This window comes from Panthera onca, chromosome A2, assembly GCF_046562875.1.
Source record: "Panthera onca isolate mPanOnc1 chromosome A2, mPanOnc1 haplotype 2, whole genome shotgun sequence".
Classification (NCBI taxonomy): Eukaryota; Metazoa; Chordata; class Mammalia; order Carnivora; family Felidae; genus Panthera; species Panthera onca.
This window is the reverse complement of record NC_138340.1, coordinates 152,103,656-152,123,225: the sequence shown is the minus strand read 5'-3', so window position 1 is coordinate 152,123,225 and position 19,570 is coordinate 152,103,656. Positions and strand designations below refer to the sequence as shown.

Sequence of the window (19,570 nt, the reverse complement as noted above, 5' to 3'; positions counted from 1 at the left end):
ATTGGGCTTTTTCATCCCGAATATCGTTAAAAAACAAAACAAAAAGCCTGGGGCCAAAATGGTATCCTCATATGCTATCAGCTGTCCATCGAAGCGGCCCTTGCTATGGGGTGTGCACCCACCGAAAACACAGGTCAGGCATAAAGTTTGGAAAAGAGAGGTCGTGCTAAAACAAAAACAAAACACCTGCTAAAAACAAAACACCGTTTCATCTCCCGGCTCCAACCCGTGCCGGGGAGAGCGCGGCCCCGGAGACTCCTGCCTTTAATGAGCTTCCCAATCAGCTCGCGAGGGAAAGGCGCGCTCCCTCCCTCGCCCAGCCTGCGTCCTCGCCCTGCCCGCTCCGCTCATCCCTCCCCTTCTCCATTTGCCTTCCGTTCCCTCCCCGGCAGGGCGCAGCGCAGGCAGAGGCAGGACCGGCTTCCCCGCCCGCCGGTCCCAAACCCCGCCGAGGGAGCCGCAGAGCGGAGGACCCGCCGAAGCGGGGACAGGGAAGCGGGACCCCCGGGGGCGTCACCGTCCGGGAGCGAGGGCGCACGCAGCAGCCGCGCGCGGGCAGCGGCCACCGGCACCGGACCGAGCGCACAGCCTCGCCCCGTTCAACAAAGGCAGCCCGGGCGCGTGCGGCGTTCGCAACTCCAAGTAAGTGGGGAGCCGCGCGGTTCTCCGCGGCGGCCCCGGGCCGCGCGCCTTGACCGTCGCCCACTTGCGCGGGCGCCGGCCGCCGCCGGCGCGGGGAGCGGGGAGAGGCTGCCCGGCGTCTTGGCTGGGGGAGGAGGGGGAGTTGCCTCCAAAACGGATTTGCTCCGGAGGACGCCAGCTGAGGCGCATCCGGGGGGAGCCGGGTCTGGGAGTCCGCGCGCCGTGGCTGAGTGGGAGGAGAGCGGCTTTGGCCGTGGGGTGCGTGCGTCCGGACCGTGTGCCCGCTTCCAGCTGGGGACCGTGCCGGGGCTTCGCGTTCCTGAAACCTGCCTTGGGAGGTGTGTCCGTGGCTGCGAGAGAAGTGAGAGGAAGGGAGGCGCCCGAGCAAGCCGGGCTCGTTTTCCCGGCCTTTCTCGGCTGGCACCTGGGCTTGTCAGCTGCGGGTTCTCCGCTGGCTCTTGTGGGTACGGGCGGGGCTGCTGCGCCCAGCCCGGGGGACCTTTAGAATCTCTCCCCGAGCAGCGACGCTCCTTGTCCTGCCCGCCAGCCCAGGACCGGCCCTAGAAATGGTCAAGTCCAAAGTTTAAAAGGCACACCTTAGACCCGGCTCTCAGTTGAATGCTGACTTTAATAATAACTGCCTTGTTCGCAGGCACTTGAACTTGGTGGTTCACTCCTGTAAAGCTAGGGTGTATTTTATTTTATGAAATTTCCCGGATCCTTACTTTTCGAGTTGATGTTTTCTAATTAACGTTTTGAAAGCAAGAAATGGATTCCACTCCTTCCCTCCCCACTTAACATACAAAACGTAAAACTTCCTCTCTTGAACACACACACACACACCTTTCTCCTCAACGAAACACACACACACGCACACACACACACACACACACAGAACACACACCTCTATACACATTTTGCTGCTGTTAACTCCTTTCTCTGCTAACAGCTGCTTTGTAAGTTTGGGGATAAGCTGGAAGCATAGGCGGGGGCAGGGGGTGGGGAGAGGTGGCGGGAGACAGGCGAAGGGACAGTGGGCTGGTTATCAATTTCCCTTTTAGCATCCTTCATCCTGGTAGGCATTTTGCTTTAGCAGCTTGAGAAAGGTGGTGTGTGTGTGCTGGCGTGACTGGCCTGGGAGGAGATTCGGCAACTGTGGAGAAAAGCTTTCCAACTAATAACATCATGAAGCAACGTCTTGATCCCAGGCCAGCGTGAAGTTGATTCAACAGCAGAACCCGCTTAGCCTAATTGATAGGTGGAGATATTACGAGGTATGGGTAGGGAAACAAAAGAAGGGTCTCCCAACACAGAAAATAAAGCACGTATTTTCCATCACCCTTGTGTATGTTTGTAAGTAAATTATACACTTTAAAGCCCAAAGCCTTAAAAAACACTTGCAGTCCCATGAAGTTCAAAGGAAATAAGAGGGGATGTCCGCTCTTTCCCCCTTTTTGTGATATAAGCTACCTTAGAACGGCAATGCTCGTACTCCCTGGTTGAAACTAGAGGATGAGATTTTTTTTTTCTTATTTTATCGTAAAAACCACCCTTTTATTTTAACGTCTTACTAAATATTTTAATAGCCACCGTGATTCTGTGCTATAAGCAACTTCCGCGCTGTGAGTTCTCTAACTGTACCTTACATCTTCGGAAGGCCAGCTTTCTTCCCGTACTGTTTCCGCACCGCCTTTAGGACCGTTTTCATGTCATCAGTGAAATCTATGAGGAACACCCTCCCCCGAAGCCGTAGGGGGCCATAAGGTGCTCTGTTTCAGCTGGTCACTTGTGGAGACAAGTGCTTTGCATTTATGAAGCCAGAGCTGTGTTAATGCCCAGTCAACATCCCGTTACGGTGTAACTCATATTACCTGACATTTAAATGAGGTATTATAGTGAATGAGCGTGATTTAACAGTATGTAGAGTATAACATCTGTATCACATAATAATACATGGTTCTGTGGGTCCCTAGACCTCTTTCCATGATATTTGCAGTAATAAATTTACAAATTTATTGACAGCTTCCACATACCTTATTTGGTCTTTGCATACAGCAATATGTAGCAGGATACTTTTTTTTTTTTTTTTTGGAGCGCACAAGTAGGGGAGAGGCAGAGAGGGCACAGAGGATCGGATGTGGGCTCTGTGCAGACAGGCTGACAGCAGTGAGCCCTCTGTGGGGCTCGAACTCAGGAACCGTGAGATCATGACCTGAGCTGAAGTCTGAGGCACAAGGGCAACCAAATGAACCCCCCAGGTGCCCCCATACTTTTTTTTAAATGCATTTTTTTCTCACTCTAGTAAAGCCAATGGCTTTGTTTGAATTTTCATGAAACTTGATCATTGGAAATAACCTGAGAGAAATAAGGTCCCCAAATAGTGTAATCGCTCTCATCGTGAAGATCCGTCTTAGAAATGAAATAGTTTAAGTTTAAATGTTTTTCTTTTCCTTTGAAGATACTCTTGCTTTCTCATTTAAGTGACTTCTCACATGGATTCTGATCCCATTTCTGTTTGACATGTGGTTGTTTTTTTTTTTTTCTGTTACTCTTGAAAATTTTCTCAGGAGACTGAGTTTATTGACCTGATCACCATGGCATGTGTGGTAAGCTAACGGCTGATTGAGGTCCAGAAGTCAGAATTCAGGTTCTCCAAACGCTCGTGCATTTAATACGGTGGCCTAGGGATAAGGGGAGATGTCCTTGACTTCTCTCCTGAAGGTATTGTCCAGACTGAGAGCACCCAAGGGACCAGAGAGCAAGCTCGGTCTACACCTGAGCACAGCTCATAGCTTTTTCTGGAGCCTCGGCAGAGTCCAGGGTCTCCAATGATGCTGTTCCATTGCTGGAAGGCTGAATGAGGCTTCTCTAAAAAGTTAAGGAATATTTTCTCCTTTGACTACACTTCTAATGAATCATCAGAAGAATTTTTGTCTTCTCTTGGCACAAGGCCATGCCATTGCCCTGAGGTAAAATAATATGCAGATACGGATCGTCTCTTTGGGAGCTTTGCCGGCTTTTTTCTCTCCGGAGTCGACTAGCCTGAGCAGAATTTGGACCACAGCCTTACTTTGGAAAGTTGTTTTTCATTCTTGATGTTTATGGCCAATTCAAGTTTCCATCCTTCGAGCCATTTTTCCATGCACCTCGTGCCGTTCTTGTATGTGGCATAGTTTTTGCAGTGTCATACGATCTTTCTAGAATGTCAAATATAACAAGCCTTTTGTTTCAGTTTTAGTATTTGGTTAAAAAAAAAAGTTAAAATTCCTGTGGTTTAAAAGAGTAGCTATAATGTAACATTATCAGAGGGCATTATATATATTTATGGTAACATGTGGATTTGATTATGTAGCTCACATTCACCACAGATCCCATTCTTTTTTTTTTTTTTTTTTTTTTTTATGAGAGAGAGAGAGCATGAGTGAGGGAGGGCAGAGAGAGGGAGACAGAGGATCCGGTGGAGAAGTGGGCTCCACGCTAACAGCAGAGTCCAATGTGGGGCTTGAACTCACCAACATGAGACCTGAGCTGAAGTGGTCAGACGCTTAACCTACTGAGCCACGCAGGCACCCCCACGGGTCCCATTCTTAAGGGTAGGCAAGGAATACAGGGAAGAGTTCATGCCTGAGATATTTTGAGAAATAAAATGTGATTTCTTCTACTGGGATTTATTAGCCATTTCTTCACGGTGGGTTTAGGTAAAGTGACATCTCAAAAAAAAAAAAAAAAAAAGCCTCCTGATGTGTTTCCTGAAAGCAGAATTCTTAGATTCTTAAACTTCATACTTAGTAAAAAAAAAAAAAAAAAAAAAAAATTGTATATTAATTTAAAAAAAAGTGAGTCCTAGTAACTGACACTGTGCTCTCAATTCTAAGAACTGTGTTTACCACAAACCGAAATGTTACTTCGGAGACAAACAGAATGTTGTATTCCTAACCTGTTGCTTCCACTGCTTCCAACTTTAGCCCTTCCCCTTCCCGCCCCACTCTGGCTCTCACTTCTCCTTTTCTCCTTTTCTCCTTTTCTCCTTTTCTCCTTTTCATTGATCCTGTTGTCCTCCTTCCCATGCAACAAGCCCCACGATGTCTTGCTCAGTTCCTTGGCCGTGTCTGCGGTGGCATATACCCATTCATGTACCTGTGGATCAGGAAGGGTGGCCCGTATCTCGGGATGCATGGAAAAGCTGGGCGTCGCTGGAGGAAATTTTTACGTTTTTCTGATCTGATTCCCTCAACATTGTTCTCGGGGCCAGTGTGCTCTCTGGGCACTTCTGGGCGCTTTCCGTTTTGACTAAGACCCTGGCTGGGATCCGCGTGTGCTTCCGTCACTGCTCACTAGCAGAGGTGTTGGCTTCATTCTCCTCTCGGCTTCTCCACTTCTGTGGAGCGAGGATTCCTCGATTCCTCGCCTCCCTCCGCCCGGGTCCTGCCTCAACAATGCAGTGTTGACTCGCTCCTCTGGCGAGTCAATTTAACCGTAATAAACAACGTTTTTATATACAGGCTAGATGCCTAATACTGTGCTAGACAACGTAAAATAAACATCACGCAGAGGTTCTTTTTTTTTTCTTTATTTTTTTATGTTTATTTTTTGAGAGGGAGAGCATGAGCAGGGAGGGGCAGAAAGAGAGGGGGACAGAGGATCTGAAGCAGGTTTTGCATTAGCAGACTGACCGCGATAACCCCAATGTGGGGCAGGAACCCACAAACCGAACCTGAGATCGTGACCTGAGCTGAAGCCAGAGGCTCTACTGGCTGAGTCACCTAGGCGCCCCTCCAGAGTTGCTTTTCTTTAGGGCTTACAGTTTTACAATTCCAAACACTTTGTGTATGGAAATGATGGTAATTGATGAAATCCTGTATTACAAATTCGCTTAAAAGAGATGTCAAACAGTGAAAATCCATTATGCGCCCCCCCCCCCACCCCCGCCACCCCCCAACTCCACATCTCTGAGAAAAAGGCTTTACACGTCACAGGTCATTTCATCCAACAAATGGCTTTTTACATTTCTTGCTTTTCCTTAGCGTTGCAGCAACATTGCTTACCCACACTGCCTCCTTATGATTCTCTTTTACAGAAACCTCCTTGGCATATTACCTTAATTTTTTCCCCAACTTCCTTGGCCACTCCTCTCAGGTTTAGTTTTGTGTTGTTTACTTCTTTGCCCCTCAGCTTCCAAATGTGGACATTCTTTTGGAAATATTCAGGTTCCTCCCAACCCACCCCCCGCCCCCTTCCTCCAAATGCTTCAGTATTGATCATGACCCTTTGAGTTTCTCTTCCAATTTTCATGAGAAAACTCTCAAATCTCTCCATTCTCTATTGAGTTTTGGTGTCATGTTTAAAAAAAATTTTTTTTTAAATGAACACTGAAGGGGATGCTTTGAGCACAACCCTACTTGGGGAAAGAGATTGAAGTAAAGGACTTATTTTATTCTTAACACTAACAGACTTCCATAGATATTGACGGTCCTGTTATATGTCAGGGTTATATAGTTATGTAAGCTTCAAACAGCTTATGGGCTACTCAGTGTATGTGTTAATATCCTTAGAATCAGTATACAACACAAGTTAGAGTAAGATATGTACCACAAATTACTACAACGCAAGTTAGAGTAACCTATGGACATACAAAATTTTTGTCCTAGACAGGTCCAGCAACAAAGTGATTTAAAAAACAAAAAGAAAACCCATTTTCTTGAGAAAGAGGGAAGTGTAACTCATAAAAGGCTAAATGGAGAAGGTGATAATATTTATTTCGAAAGCATCGCTGTGTTTTGGTTACTTTAATGTCATTTATCCTGGAAGAGAAATTGAACTCCCGATTCCTTTGTGTTTTCATTTCACATTTGCCACATAATAAATAGAGAAGAAAGGAAGTGACTGAAAGTGACATCTTAGAATTCAGTCTGAGTTATTTAGAATAAATATACTGTTAGAGATTTGACACATCACCCTAGATATTCTCCTTAGGAAAACTTATACCAGACATGAGATGACGGTCCTTCGGTGGAAATATACACATGGAGGAAAAGAGAGCAAATCCTCTAACTGGGGCTGTGGAATTTTGAGTTTGGACGTCAAAGGTGCCCAGGGAAGGTTTCGAAGGCAAATCTGCCCTCTAGGTGGAGCTCTGCTTTTCCCCTGCTCTATCTTCCACTTCTTCATCACCCCTTCCAGTTACTTGCCTTTCGCAGCAGGGTTGGCCCTGAAAGAGCTCTTCCTTTCTCTATCATAATTACTCACCGTTACCACCAGCGCCACCCCATCCACACCACGCACCCTTGAAGGCCGGGACTCTCGTTCATCTCCAGAACCGTACAGTATCTAGCACAGGACCTTGAAAATGACCAATACCGTCTGGCAAAGGAGTGAGGCAATGAACAAATGACTCTGAATACCATTCTCTGTGCCTCTCCTGCCCTGGTCACCTTGACGATCTGTCCTCTATGTGCGATCCCTCTAAACATCACCTGGTAGCATTTTCCTATTTAAAGCCGAGCACCTGCATTCTCAGCCCCAAACTGCTACAAGAAGCCTCTGCATCTCTCATTTCTTTACCTCCTTCATTCTAAAAGTCAAATAAGCCTTCTAGTTCTCTGGAGTGTCTTCCTAATCCTACTTCTCCTCGTCCACTTTATGCCCAAACCTCGCATGGTATCTGACTCAGAGCTACCTCCGTAACAGAGATGTCCGGCTTACCTCTTCTTTTTTTTTTTTTTTTTTTTTTAAATTTTTTTTTTTAACGTTTATTTATTTTTGAGACAGAGTGAGACAGAGCATGAACGGGGGAGGGGCAGAGAGAGAGGGAGACACAGAATCAGAAGCAGGCTCCAGGCTCTGAGCCATCAGCCCAGAGCCCGACGCGGGGCTCGAACTCACGGACCGTGAGATCGTGACCTGGGCCAAAGTCGGACGTCTAACCGACTGAGCCACCCAGGCGCCCCGGCTTACCTCTTCTTTAACCATAGAATTCAAAGCTACAAGACTGATCACTTGAAGTATTATTTTCATCAGAACTTCGACGTGGCCTTAAAACATTTGCTATTCAGAACTTTATACTTTTATTTTTGCATATGTTTGTAACAGTTCTACTTAGGCTGAGCAGTTTTTTTTTAATTGATATAGTTAAGCTTTGAGAGGTCCAGGTGACCCCCATTAAATGCCATACAAGTATTAAAAACCAAAGTCTTAAAATTCCCAGTTTGGGCATTTTTTTTTCTTCTCTAGAATATAATGCCATTTCTTCCTTTGGCTGATCAGTTTTATGTCCCAGGCCCCTCTGATATCAAACCCAAACTCCCATGTAGGTACAGTAAGGGGCCCAGTAACCTAGGGTAGTGGTTCCCTGTCTTTAATGTTTATCAGAATAACTAGAGTCGTGTATTAGCGCCCAGATGCCTGGGGCCCATCCCCATGGATTCTGACTTGAGAGGTAGAATCCAGGAACCTGAGCATGTGACAGGTTGTCTGGATGCAGGTGATGCATTAGAAACGTGAGCCCTAACACTCTGGTATTTGAGCTCTAGGGTCTAGAAAATGAAGGTAGAAACCACAGTGACGCTTATTACTAGCTATGTGATCATCAGCAAATACGATGGATTTTCTTTAATTGTCTTATCTCTCCTTTTAATGTGAGCACTAATGCTTACCTTGCAAGACTGATATGAGTATTAATCTAGAAAATGAGTGTGACGGACCGAACCCAGAGTCTGACGGCTAGGGAGAGTTTGATGAGGATGGTGAAGGGGTTCATTATGGTGATGGAGTACCAATGACCCTGCCCTCCCCCACTGCTTTTATTTCTCGTGCCCAGCAGGGTTCTCAAACATACAGACAGAGACCTGGGTGAGACCCTCTCCTTCTTGAAATGTTTCTCCTGTCCACGCTCCCTGATCATTCTCTGTAAATGCAGCTACCAAACCTCTTTCCTCTGAGAAGCAACACGCAGACCATGTGGCCATGCTTAAGGCCTGGAGTCTCCAGATCAGACCGTTGACCTTGACCTTTCTTGCAGTGTCTAGGAGAACACTGTGCATACAGCCCCCAGTCCAGGTGTGGCCACCCCATTGCTGACGCTGGTGGTGGTGCCCATCAGCACGTCCTTTTTGAATCCTCCTGCCACCAAGGAGACATCAGCTCAGAGGAAGGAGTCAAGGTTAAGATGCAGAAGCCCACATCATTTCACTGCAGTTTTGCTTGTTGTTGGGTATAGGATGGTGCATATGTCCCCGAATCTCCTAGAACCTCAGGATTTCTTTTAGCTGTCAGATAGCAGATAGCGACGACATTACCTGCTTTGCCGACCTCACAGGTTGGGGACACAGGTAAATTGTGACGTTGCAACGTTTATACACTGTAAACTGTGACGCTAAATATGAGCTATTAGCGATAAGATCAGTGGAGCCAGTTCTGTACTTCTCTTTCGCCAATTCTGCTGCTTGTCATTGTCGTTTGCTGAGGACACCTAGACACTGCTTAAGGTACCCGAAGGTAAGTGTGACCCGATGAAGTGAGTGGGAGGAGAGATGTGCGAAGGGTGTGAAAAAAAGAGAATCGGAGTCCTATTAAAAGTAAAAAAAAAAAAAAGACAAGAAGACAATCCTAAGAAAGTCTAACCTAAAATGGTTTTGCATTCTTATGCTAAATGTTCTAGTTGTTCCTAAACGTTGTAAAGGAGACATACTGGCCTTTTCAGTTATTTTCCCTAAACTTCGGTCTTTGCAGTTGACTAGCAACACCGTGTTTACATGGTACCAGGTGCTTCTCATGCTTGAACGTGCATTTCAGTCACCTGGAGATCTTGCAGAAATGCAGATTCGGATTTGGTAGGCTTCTCGGAGACTCTTAGAGCCCGCCCTTCTCAGGAGCTCCCCAGCCATAGAGGTGCCGCTGGGCTGGGGACCTCACTTGGAGTGGCCAGCCATCAGAGTCAAGTTCAACAAACTTGGGACGGATTAGAACTCCCCAGTCATGACATCCAGAGCTTAATACAAACGTTGAGGGTCATTGGCCATAACCCTTCTTGCTACGTGCACACCTTTCGCTCGTGCCCATGCTTCATGTCCAAATATGTACCTTGTGGTTGTTTATGAAAGAAACTTGCAATCGCCATCTGAATTGAGGGAAAGGCCTGTTGGATTCAGAGGCCCCCTGCCAGGTGCATACTAGGGCCTCATTCCCAGTGCTTTCCCTGGAGAAGGGAGAATTGATCCAACTGCTGCCTTCTCAATTTGCCTGAAAAAGCTAGTGAGAAGTGTTTAGGAAACTTCATTCTTAATATGAAAAGGATATAATGTAATTTGTCTTCTTTGTGCTAGAATATTCTCTGCCTTAGGTTTCGAACATGTATCATTGTCTTTGACCATCCCTTCCCTGCTGGAATGGAAGTTGAGCAGGTGCCAGCCTTTCGTGTGACTTCCAAGAAGAACCTGGGCTGCCCAGAGAAGGAGCCAGAGACTTTTGCCTCAGAGCCCAGGCTTAATCACTGAGGATGTTCATATGTCGGTTAACATTCTTAGGCAACAGAAACTCTTCACTCAAGCTAAAAACATACGGAGGCCATACAAAATTTTGAAACGGTGTTTTTGTACTGGCCTCCCTTATTTGCTGATAATACAACATTTTGTAAACCTCGCCCTGAGACGATCGCTCCCAGTAGCAGAAAATCATCCCCCAGGTTTTGATACGTAGGGGTCTTCGTTTCTGATTGTCAGAACATCGGAGGGGCTCCAGTGGGCATCTGCCAGCTGGTCCTAGGGGGTGTCCCTGGTAAGCCAGAGTAGGATCTTTGGCTTAAAAGAATTACCCAGCCGCTTTGGAGAATAGTATGAGAGGATCCATTCTGTCCTTCAAAAAATATGTTCCACAAAAAAAAAGAAAAAAGTTGCCTTGGGTGTGCGATACATTTCTTTAGGTATGGTCCAAGGGGTGTAACCGAGGAAGCCCGAAGCTGCTCTAGGAGGGAAAGCAGGCAGTTTATTAGACAATGTTAACAGGGTTAGGTCCTTTAAGTTGAAAACAAAAGGCCTTCTTCCTATCCTCTTATTTACAATGTACATTCAACTATTAAATTCAGTGCCTTTGGCAATATTCCGAACCTCAAATACAGCTCAATACATGTCAAATGTGTGAAAAGGTTGATTAATTTTAATTCTGTGGAAAAAAAGTGAAAAGCCTTTTTCAATATTATATTTGTTATTGGAAAAACAGAAATATTTACCTGAAAAAACATCATTTTTTCTCATTCTAGAAAAATGTGTTCATGGTATAAGACAATCACATTTTTAAAAATTATTAAAAAACTCATAGCCTTGCTCGAAATAGATGCTATTAACAGTCTGATATACATGTACAGTTTTACTGAAGTAACTTTAAAATTAGTTGTATGAATAATTGTATATCCTGCTTTTAAATCAACATAATGCACGTTACATATTGTTAAAATTTTTTTTAATATTTATTTATTTTTGAGAGAGAGAGAACACAAGCATGGAGGGGCAGAGAGAGAGAGGGAAACACAGAATCTGAGTCAGGCTTCAGGCTCCCGAGCTGTCAGCACAGAGCCCAAGGTGGGGCTCAAACCCACGAACTATGAGATCATGCCCTGAGCGGAAGTCAGATCTGCTCAACCAACTGAGCCACCTAGGTGCCCCTTGAGCTACATCTTTGATAGCTTTACGCGCATTACTGTGCATTTGTTTTTACTAAATGGGCCCATTAAGATGGAAATTCAATTTATTTGTCTTGACCTGGATAAATTTGAATCCTGAAAAAAAAAAAAAGCTTAGTACCAACTAGCATTTAAATTTAAAGAAATGTAAACAAAATAATAAAAGCTGAGTAAATTACTATTACAGACTCTCATAAAAAAGTTGGAAGTAGAAAATTGAAAACAAACAAACATAATCCCTTGAAGCAAACAAAAAATCTTTGTTCCAGCAAAGGATGTGCCGTTTAGCCTGGAACAAGTAATCCTGTGGAACTTACTGCGTGCCAATGAAAGGTCAAGCTGAGTAAACAGTATCTTCCAGTCTTACCCTTGAGGACCCTTCCAGATCCATATCCTGGGGAAGGGGGCGGGGGCAAAAGTCTCCGCAGGGACACCACAGCTGCCTGATCCCACCCGGGTCCACTCTAACCCCTTGAGCAGCTCCCAGGAAGCTGGGGGACCTTCTGGGCTGTTCTGGGGCTGAGGCTGGGCCTAAGGCACCGCAGGTGGGCAACATGGCAGGCGTAAACCTTTTGATGCCTATGGCTCTTTGATACACTGGCACCCAATAGGGAGTTGTTTATTTGCCCTGTTGTCATTGGGAACGACTGATGCACAAATTGACTCTAGTTTCAAGCGAGTCTGATCAAATTTGGGTGTGACAACCGCATTCCCGATTGTAGAGGACGCGCGGTAGTTAAGTGCTTTGATTGTCTTTGCTGGTATTGGGCTTCCCAGCAACTTGAGTCTGAAATGATTTTTTAGCCTTTTTTAAATAGCGGCTTTAGTTCTGACAGCTCCGGATCACAGAGCTTTCCCTCTGATACGTGATATCTGGGGATTTGAAGATGTACTTCAAGGCTGTCGTAAATGAATTTGGTTTGGGGAAAGAGATCAAAAGCAATTCGGCAGGAGTAAGTGGGGAGAGGTGGATTTCTGACCGATTTCTCTCAAAATAGATCCACATTTCCTAAAAGCAGTCTAACTCTGGGTTTCTAACGTCTCACCCGGGGATGTTCTCTTGCAAGAGGTTAACATGAGAGCGGTTAACTTCAAAGGCAGCAGAACCAACAGACAAAAGAAATGGAAGTGGACTGGATCAGAAACTTTAGGGAAAATGTCCAAAACCTGATGGTCAGAAGTCCTGGACTTGCGGAGAGGAACTTCAGGCTTCCCAAAAAATTCTAGTAGATACATTTGAAGTTTCCTCCACTGTGGAGGAACCACAGATGGGAGGGTCCCATCTGGCTCTGGTGGAGTTTGTTGGGTTTCTCTGGGCTGGATTTGTTTGCTTTTCCAGTCCCCTGGGTTCTAGGTGCCTCTTGGTATAATAATGCCATGAAGTCAGTCCAGCTCTGACTGTGGAGCAACCCTGCCCCCTCCTCGTTCTCCTCCGAGAAGCTTTCGAAGAAAAAAACAGTAGCAGCTCTTCCAGTGAAGAGTTCTTACTGCAAATAGAACCTGAACAATCCTGGGTGCAGGACCGCGAGGTAGACCATCCAGTCGCTGGAACCAACGCCTGCCTAAAGTTGCACATCTCTAACCCACCGTTTCCATCCATTTCTCCTCCCCGCTCAGGGGGGTTCGTGAAAGGGGATCAAGGAGGAGACAGAGAAGCTCGCTCCCACGGGCTGGAACACAGCAGGATCCGGGCCCAGGGCTTAGCCGTACACATGCCAGTGAGCTGCCTGGGTTAGTTTTCTCCCTTGCCTTCCATTCACCAGCTAGAATGTGTGATGTTAAGTATCTTGTTTGAATCAGAAAAAAATTCAGGCTTGGCCCTTCCTATTAAAAAGTCCAATTTTATTTCGAAGGACAAATTATTATCCCCCTGGCTTCTTCCCATCTACATTGACATTGTCCTTACCTGATTACCAAGGCCATATCAAGGTGTAGCTAGGTTTACTATCGTCCATTAGGATGTGAGCAGCATCTGAAAACAAGTACAGAGTAGGGCAATTGCTCTTCTTAGGGCAATTTCAGTGTATCTTTGGCGAGGAAGATCAGCCTAAGTATTAGAGGCTGTTTTTCTCAAAAGGGAATGAATTTCATTGCTCATCATCTAGCGTGATAGGGGATCGCCTGCCTCTGTTCTTGGTGTGGTGTAAGCAAAGTCACACTCTGTTCCTTGAGAGTGTTCAATATTTCTGTCTGTTACGACTCCTAGTGCCGCAGTGAGCTTGAGGTGTCCTTTAGGCTTGCAGAGAGGCCAGGAAGCCCTGAACGGGAAGAGGTGACCAGTGTGGCAGTGAGTTGCAGACTAACCAGGAAGGCTTTAAGGAACCTCTAACAACACTCTACCAGCAAGTGGAAATGGAGAAACCATGAGACACTGGCTTATCCGGTAAGTTTGACTCTTTCTAACATAAAGATGACCAAATGCCCAATGAGGAGCACCATGTGAATTGAGGGATATTTGAGGAACATACTAGAAAGAATAAGACCTACAGATGTTGACTGGGGTTTGCTGAGGCACGTCTGCAGATCTTCCGATTTGTTCCGCAAGAGAGCATCCAGCTGACGCCGTTTCTCTTTGTAGGTCCGCGTATGAAGATGCTTCGGTCGTTCAGTCATTTTGGATCATTGGTCCCTTGTATTGAAAGGAACTCGTTGTAGTCTGAGCGTCTGTGGTCATGTGTTAGGTCACTGAATCTCCTTGTTCTGGACTCTACTGCTACCTAGCAGTATCTAGTTCTTTATCAGTGCCAAAATAGCAACTGGCACAGAGTAGGTACTCTGTTCACACTTGTTGCCTAGAATTAAGATAACAGTTTACCTAGTTTCTGCTCTCCCCATCCCTACTACCCTCCCTCCACCAACCCTGGCAAGATTTAATATTACTTGGCTGCCCTGCCCAAAAATTGTGACATGAGCGATTGTTTGGTTCAGCATCTCCAGCTTTTCTTTTCTGCTCTATCCTTCATAGTCAGGGTTATTTCCGTTATCAATGTTCAGGCACCCAGCGGCCTGCCTTCTGCTCTTATATGAAGACATCTTGTATCCGGGCTTCATGCTGGCCATTGGCATTCCTAGCTTCCCTTGATGTGCTCTAGGGGCGCATGGCAATCAGTCAAGTTCAGGACCTGCCAGCACTTCTGAGGTGCTATTTCTAGGAACTTCCAGGGCCAGACTTTGTCCCTTGACACCAGCTACTTCTAGAAGCTGCAGACCTTGTTTGCTCTTTGTGCCTTATTTCCTCCCGTGCTTCCTTTCCGAGCACGATCCACCGACTGGAATAACGATGTCTAATGTTTGTTGGGTGCTTTCTGCGTGATGGACACGGTGCTAGGACTCTACATTCAGTTCCAGATACAAGGCTCCCAACAACCCTGCGGGAGAAAGACCATTTTCCTTCTTAGTTTCAAAACGAGGAACCGGAGTCTCACAGTGGTTAAGTGACTTGCTAAAGGTCACAAGCTGGCGAAAGGGAGGACTGATATCGGAGTCCAGATGTTTCCAACTACAAAGCTCTTCAACACCGTGACGTTCTACCTCTTTCCGTCTGTCCTGTGACCAGGGGCCAGTGAGTATCTGAAGAGGTTTTGGTGCGATACTCCCTCTTTCCCCTAGCCGGGGCCCAGAAATGGGCCCGTCCTGTGTAATTTATTTCAACCTCACTACAACCGGGAGCGTACCCTCTCTTGGACAAAGAATTCTGTCATTAGGCTAGACCGCTTTGCGTATGAGAGCGTTTTGGTTCATTCTCCATTGTTTTCACAAGCATCACTTTGCCTGGTTTGGTGGCTTCCCTGGCCCGCGCTGAGGAAGGGGACAGGGTGATCGCGGGCAGGAGGGTGTCTGGGGGATGCTCCGTCTGTCCCTGCGGCGTGCTGTCACCTGACTAAATCGTTTGTTCGACTGCCGCGTTCCGGCCCCGGGGGAGGCCACAATGCCGGGTTTGTTTGTGTTCGAGAGCCTCTGGCTTGGATTAGCAGCTAGCTTCAGTGCAGCTGAACATACAATAGGGACCAGAGGATGGGAAAAAAAAAATCCCGCGACAGTTTCCCATTGGAAAGCGTTCACTATCAAACTTGGACGTCTGGCAGTGGGGCACAGGTGGACAGAGGCTGGGAAAGACTGGGGGGTGGATTCTCCCTGCCCCGCAGCCCGTTGTGTGCGACGAAGTCCCTCGTCTACGCGGGGCGTTGAGCCCTATTCCTCTGGACGTCGCTAACCATTAAGGTTGGAGACTGGTGTTGATGTGGTTTGATGAGCGGCAGAGCCCGGAAGACTGAAGAGCATGAAGGATCCCCATAGTCATCAGTCCCGGGGTAAAAGCAAAAGCGGGGTGGAAAGGATACACCTTCTTAAAGGGCTAGTCCCACAGTAAGCGAAAAAAGAAAGTTGGTACCTTGGCCTCATGGAAGAGGTAAACAGTAACTGTGACCCTCATTTTCTCACTGGAAGAAGTGGGAAGTGTTTTATTTCATAGCATAGGCAGAGGTAGGGATTTGTGTACCAGAGGCAAACTGATAACAGAATTTTATTTCTTCTCATTAAATTAAACCTTTTAGCCTAAGCGCCCTATTCACTGGTAGCTGAATCAGAAGATATCTGCCCGAATTATAGACCCCTCTCTATCCTTAGAGGAGGATTAATTCGGTGAGAATTTTTAGCCATTAGGATATTCGTCTGAGACCCTGTGCGTGTTTCAGAAGGACACCATCCGTTATCTTAGCCCGTAGGTACCTCTTTTGGGTCCTCGTAAGAGGGACAAAGCACACTTGTAATTAGAAACCCATACAGTATAGCATACGATGAATTGGGAAAAGAGCGGTTCAATCAAGTCATCCAGAGGAAGAAGGCATTCTGAGGTGGAGAGGCAAAGGGAGGCTGCTTGAGGCAGTAGGCTTTGCAAAGCCAGGGTGCTTTTGTAGGTGGCAGAGGGCAGGGGGAAGCACTCTAGGTGAGGGGTGGAGAAAGGGGACAGCCAAGCGGATGCCAAAATCAGAATATGGGGGAACAGACTGCAGGTGGGTCTGATTTGTGCAGTAAGGACAGAGAGTAAGAACAGAAAGAAGTGTTTGGTGACCATACCAAGGTGGCTGAATGAAGGCCCACCTGCTTGAAATCTACTGGGTTAGTTAGTAGGGAATCACTGAAGGTTCTCCCCAGGCAAGGAAGGGGAAAAAAGTGGTAGAGTATAAGAAAGATGATTTTTGCAGAAGTCCTAGACGAGGGGTGGAGAAACTCAGTTAGGTTTTAAAGAGCAGTCCTCTGTGTTCTACCCCTCAAGCCCTTGATCTTTTCAAATTCTGGCAATCCCATTCATGCTTGAGCGTTTTGTTTAAATACCATCTCCTCCATGAAAATTGTCTTTATTTCCCCCTGTTGAAATGAATACTTCTTTTTCTGTTCCACACCTTTTGTGATTTCTCTTAGAGTTTTCATTCATTCATTCATTCATTCATTCATTCATAATTACGCAAAGAACACGCTGTGCTGAACTCTATGGTAAGTACTAGGAATACAGAGATGAATACGACCCATTCTCTGGCTTCACATCCCACAGTGTGGTTGGGGGATAGGCTTGTAAGTCAGGGCAGTGTCGGCGCAGTGATCTGGGTATGCGCTTCTGAAAGTCCAGAGGAGAGACGCCTAATTCGGCTGGGGGTGGATTCAAAGCAGGCTTCTGGGAGCCTCTGGTTTCTGGTTTCTCCTGACTTGTGTTTAAAGCCTAAAGAAGATGAGGGAGAAAGAGGGCGTTTTAGGTAGAGGCAATGGTGTGAATCCTGGCTTCCTTATCTTTAACAGTTACTTTAAGTGACCTGTCTCTTCCCTACTGAACTGTGGATCTCATTCCTCAATGCTTGGGCACAGTACCGAATGAATGAATGAATGAATGCATGCATTTTTGATGCCTTGGTATAACTAGGTACCTAAGAGGGATCCTTTCTGGAGACACTATGAAGGAAAAGAAAGGCCATATGAAGTCTAGATGTTAGGAAGAAGGTGGGCACTTGAAGGGTGATTGGAAAATGCGATGTTGAGCTGACCAGTTTGGGAGAATTCTGGTGCCACGGACAGAACAAAGAGATCTAGGGAAAGAGTGGATTTAGGGGAAGAGGCGGATGTCCTGAGCCTGCAGAAATTGTGGCGAGACGGGATTACCCTCAGAACCAAGCTTGAGTTGGACCAACGTGTCCCAGGTCTCTCTGAACTTTTGCGGGCACGCCCAGTGTCTAGGGAGGCCGTTTGATGAGCATGAGCCCCAGGTGTGTCACATGGGGTCAGTGGTAACCAGGCTCCTTCTTGTACCTTCTATCCCAGGAGATCTTGCAACATATCCTACAATGAGGTAAGACCACGTCAGCAATTTTATTTTCTGGAGAGTATTTTTTCATTACTTGGCTTTTTGTTTTAAATTTTCTGTGGGTGTGTCATTTTTCTAGAAAGCTCTGCACTCAGCTCTAGGCACTTCACGCGGAAAGGTTTGAAGCTGCTCTTCTAAAAGAGATCAGTTGGCCTCCGAGAGCCTTCTGTAATTCGAGTGACTGCCTTTGAGGTGCACACCAATCACTCACACCGAGATGCCTGCTCCTTCCCTGAAACTGCTCGTTTTCCTTTGCTCATATGAATGATCGTGTGCCCGTCGTGGGTAGAGTCATTACCGTGCAGCCAGTGGAAAAAGGTAGTTACTCATGAAACGCAACACCAGAGTGACAATGAAAGCCAGATTGTTAGGGCTCCACAAATTTGGATGAGAATATGTGGAGAAAAACAGGAGCTGGGCCCTCAGAGGGAGAAGGGTTCTGTGTTGAAAGGGCTCCTGTCTTGGGAGGATGTTTTGCACGACGACGATGGCTTCTCTGCTGTCCACAGTCGGCACCTCTTCCTCCGCACACCCTGCTGGGATATGGAGACTCTCCGTTCCTTTCTGGTATTTTCTTTATCCAATCCCAGGGATCTTCTTCAGCAGAGTGGAGGTAAATGGATCATTTTTTTTCCCCCTGCTTTAAAAACTATTTTTTCAGCTTTGCTAAAGGAAAATAAAGCTCAGGAAGTCACAATTGTCTGGTTTCCAATCCAATTTGAGTCAGAAGAGGCAGGAAATGTCCTGGGGATAGAGATTAGAGAAGATATTTTCTAAGAAGGCCTTTTAGCCCGGCATATATTATATTTAAAAGTGTTCCAGATTAGAGGTTAGTCTGCAGATTCTGGTCCAAGTAATCTGGGGCTTATGAGGGGGAAATCTTGTGATTTCATGGAGGTTTTGCCTCCTCTGGTTCCTCTGACCAGTAAGCTCTGTCAGGTTGCATCGGTTATAATACAATTAGGAATCTTTGATCTGCAGCTTTCCCACTTGATCTTAAAAAAATCACATTCTTTAGGCTTCTCTATCATGGAGCCAACAACTAACATCTAGGTTATATTTTACCCTTTGCAAATTGCTTTCATAGGTCCTGTCGCATTTTGTCCTCAAAACAGGTGTATGAGATCAGGCTGAATGTGTTTACCCCTTACACAGATGAGGCAAAGGGAGATTTGTCCAAAGTTTGTCCACGAAGGAAGAATTGGAGTTACCGCACCCACCGCATAGGAGAGTTGGGGGAGTTTTCATATGTGTGGAAGTAGTTTGTGAAATAATTCAAGGAAGTTTGGTATTCTTTGCGGTATGTAGATTCTGTGGCTTAAAACACTGGCTCATCCAATGCTTTTTAAAGATGGTTCACCTGCACTCGAATCTAATAGAGCCTCATCCTCCACCTTTGAGGTCAGAACCTTTAGGTGAGGGCTTCGGAATGGGAATTTTTAACCAGGCCAATTCGTAATCAGCAAAGTTGGAGAAAGTGTGTGTGCACGCACGTGCGTGCGTGTTACTTTTCACCATATGTCTGTTGAGAACAGAGTCTATTGGGATGCTGGCTCTCTTCCAGAAATTATTGAAAATAGATTCTAGGTTCTGGACCAGACTCTAAGACTGGCTAACTTTGTGTTTGAATTAAACTACTTGAATTTTGCAGGCTTCCATATCCTTAATTGTAGAATAAGGGGGCTCAACTCAAAGATACCCGGAAGCACGTGGGCTCAGTGTCTGTGTTCTTGCCAGATTTTGGTTCCTGAGCCTTTACTCGCTCTCCATGGAATAGCCTTCTGATGGTGTTTAAGTCAGCGGTTCTTTAAATTGGGGTTCCTCAGGGGTGCCTGGGGGGGCTCAGTCGGTGAAGTGTCTCTTGATTTCAGCTCAGGTGATGCTCTTATGGTTCATGAGCTCGA

At 46.2% G+C, this 19,570-nt stretch overlaps 1 protein-coding gene across 2 annotated transcripts in view; it reads left to right on the top strand.

Moving 5' to 3' along the window:
• The first annotated feature begins 351 nt into the window (after positions 1–351).
• Positions 352–19,570, top strand: part of PTN (pleiotrophin) — a 100,207-nt gene continuing 80,988 nt past the window's right edge. The window contains exon 1 of one of the 2 annotated variants that reach the window (XM_060633224.3): positions 352–642. The gene's annotated coding sequence lies outside the window, so the exon portion shown is untranslated. The remainder of the gene's footprint in view (positions 643–19,570) is intronic. The other variant, XM_060633223.3, reaches the window with a different exon arrangement.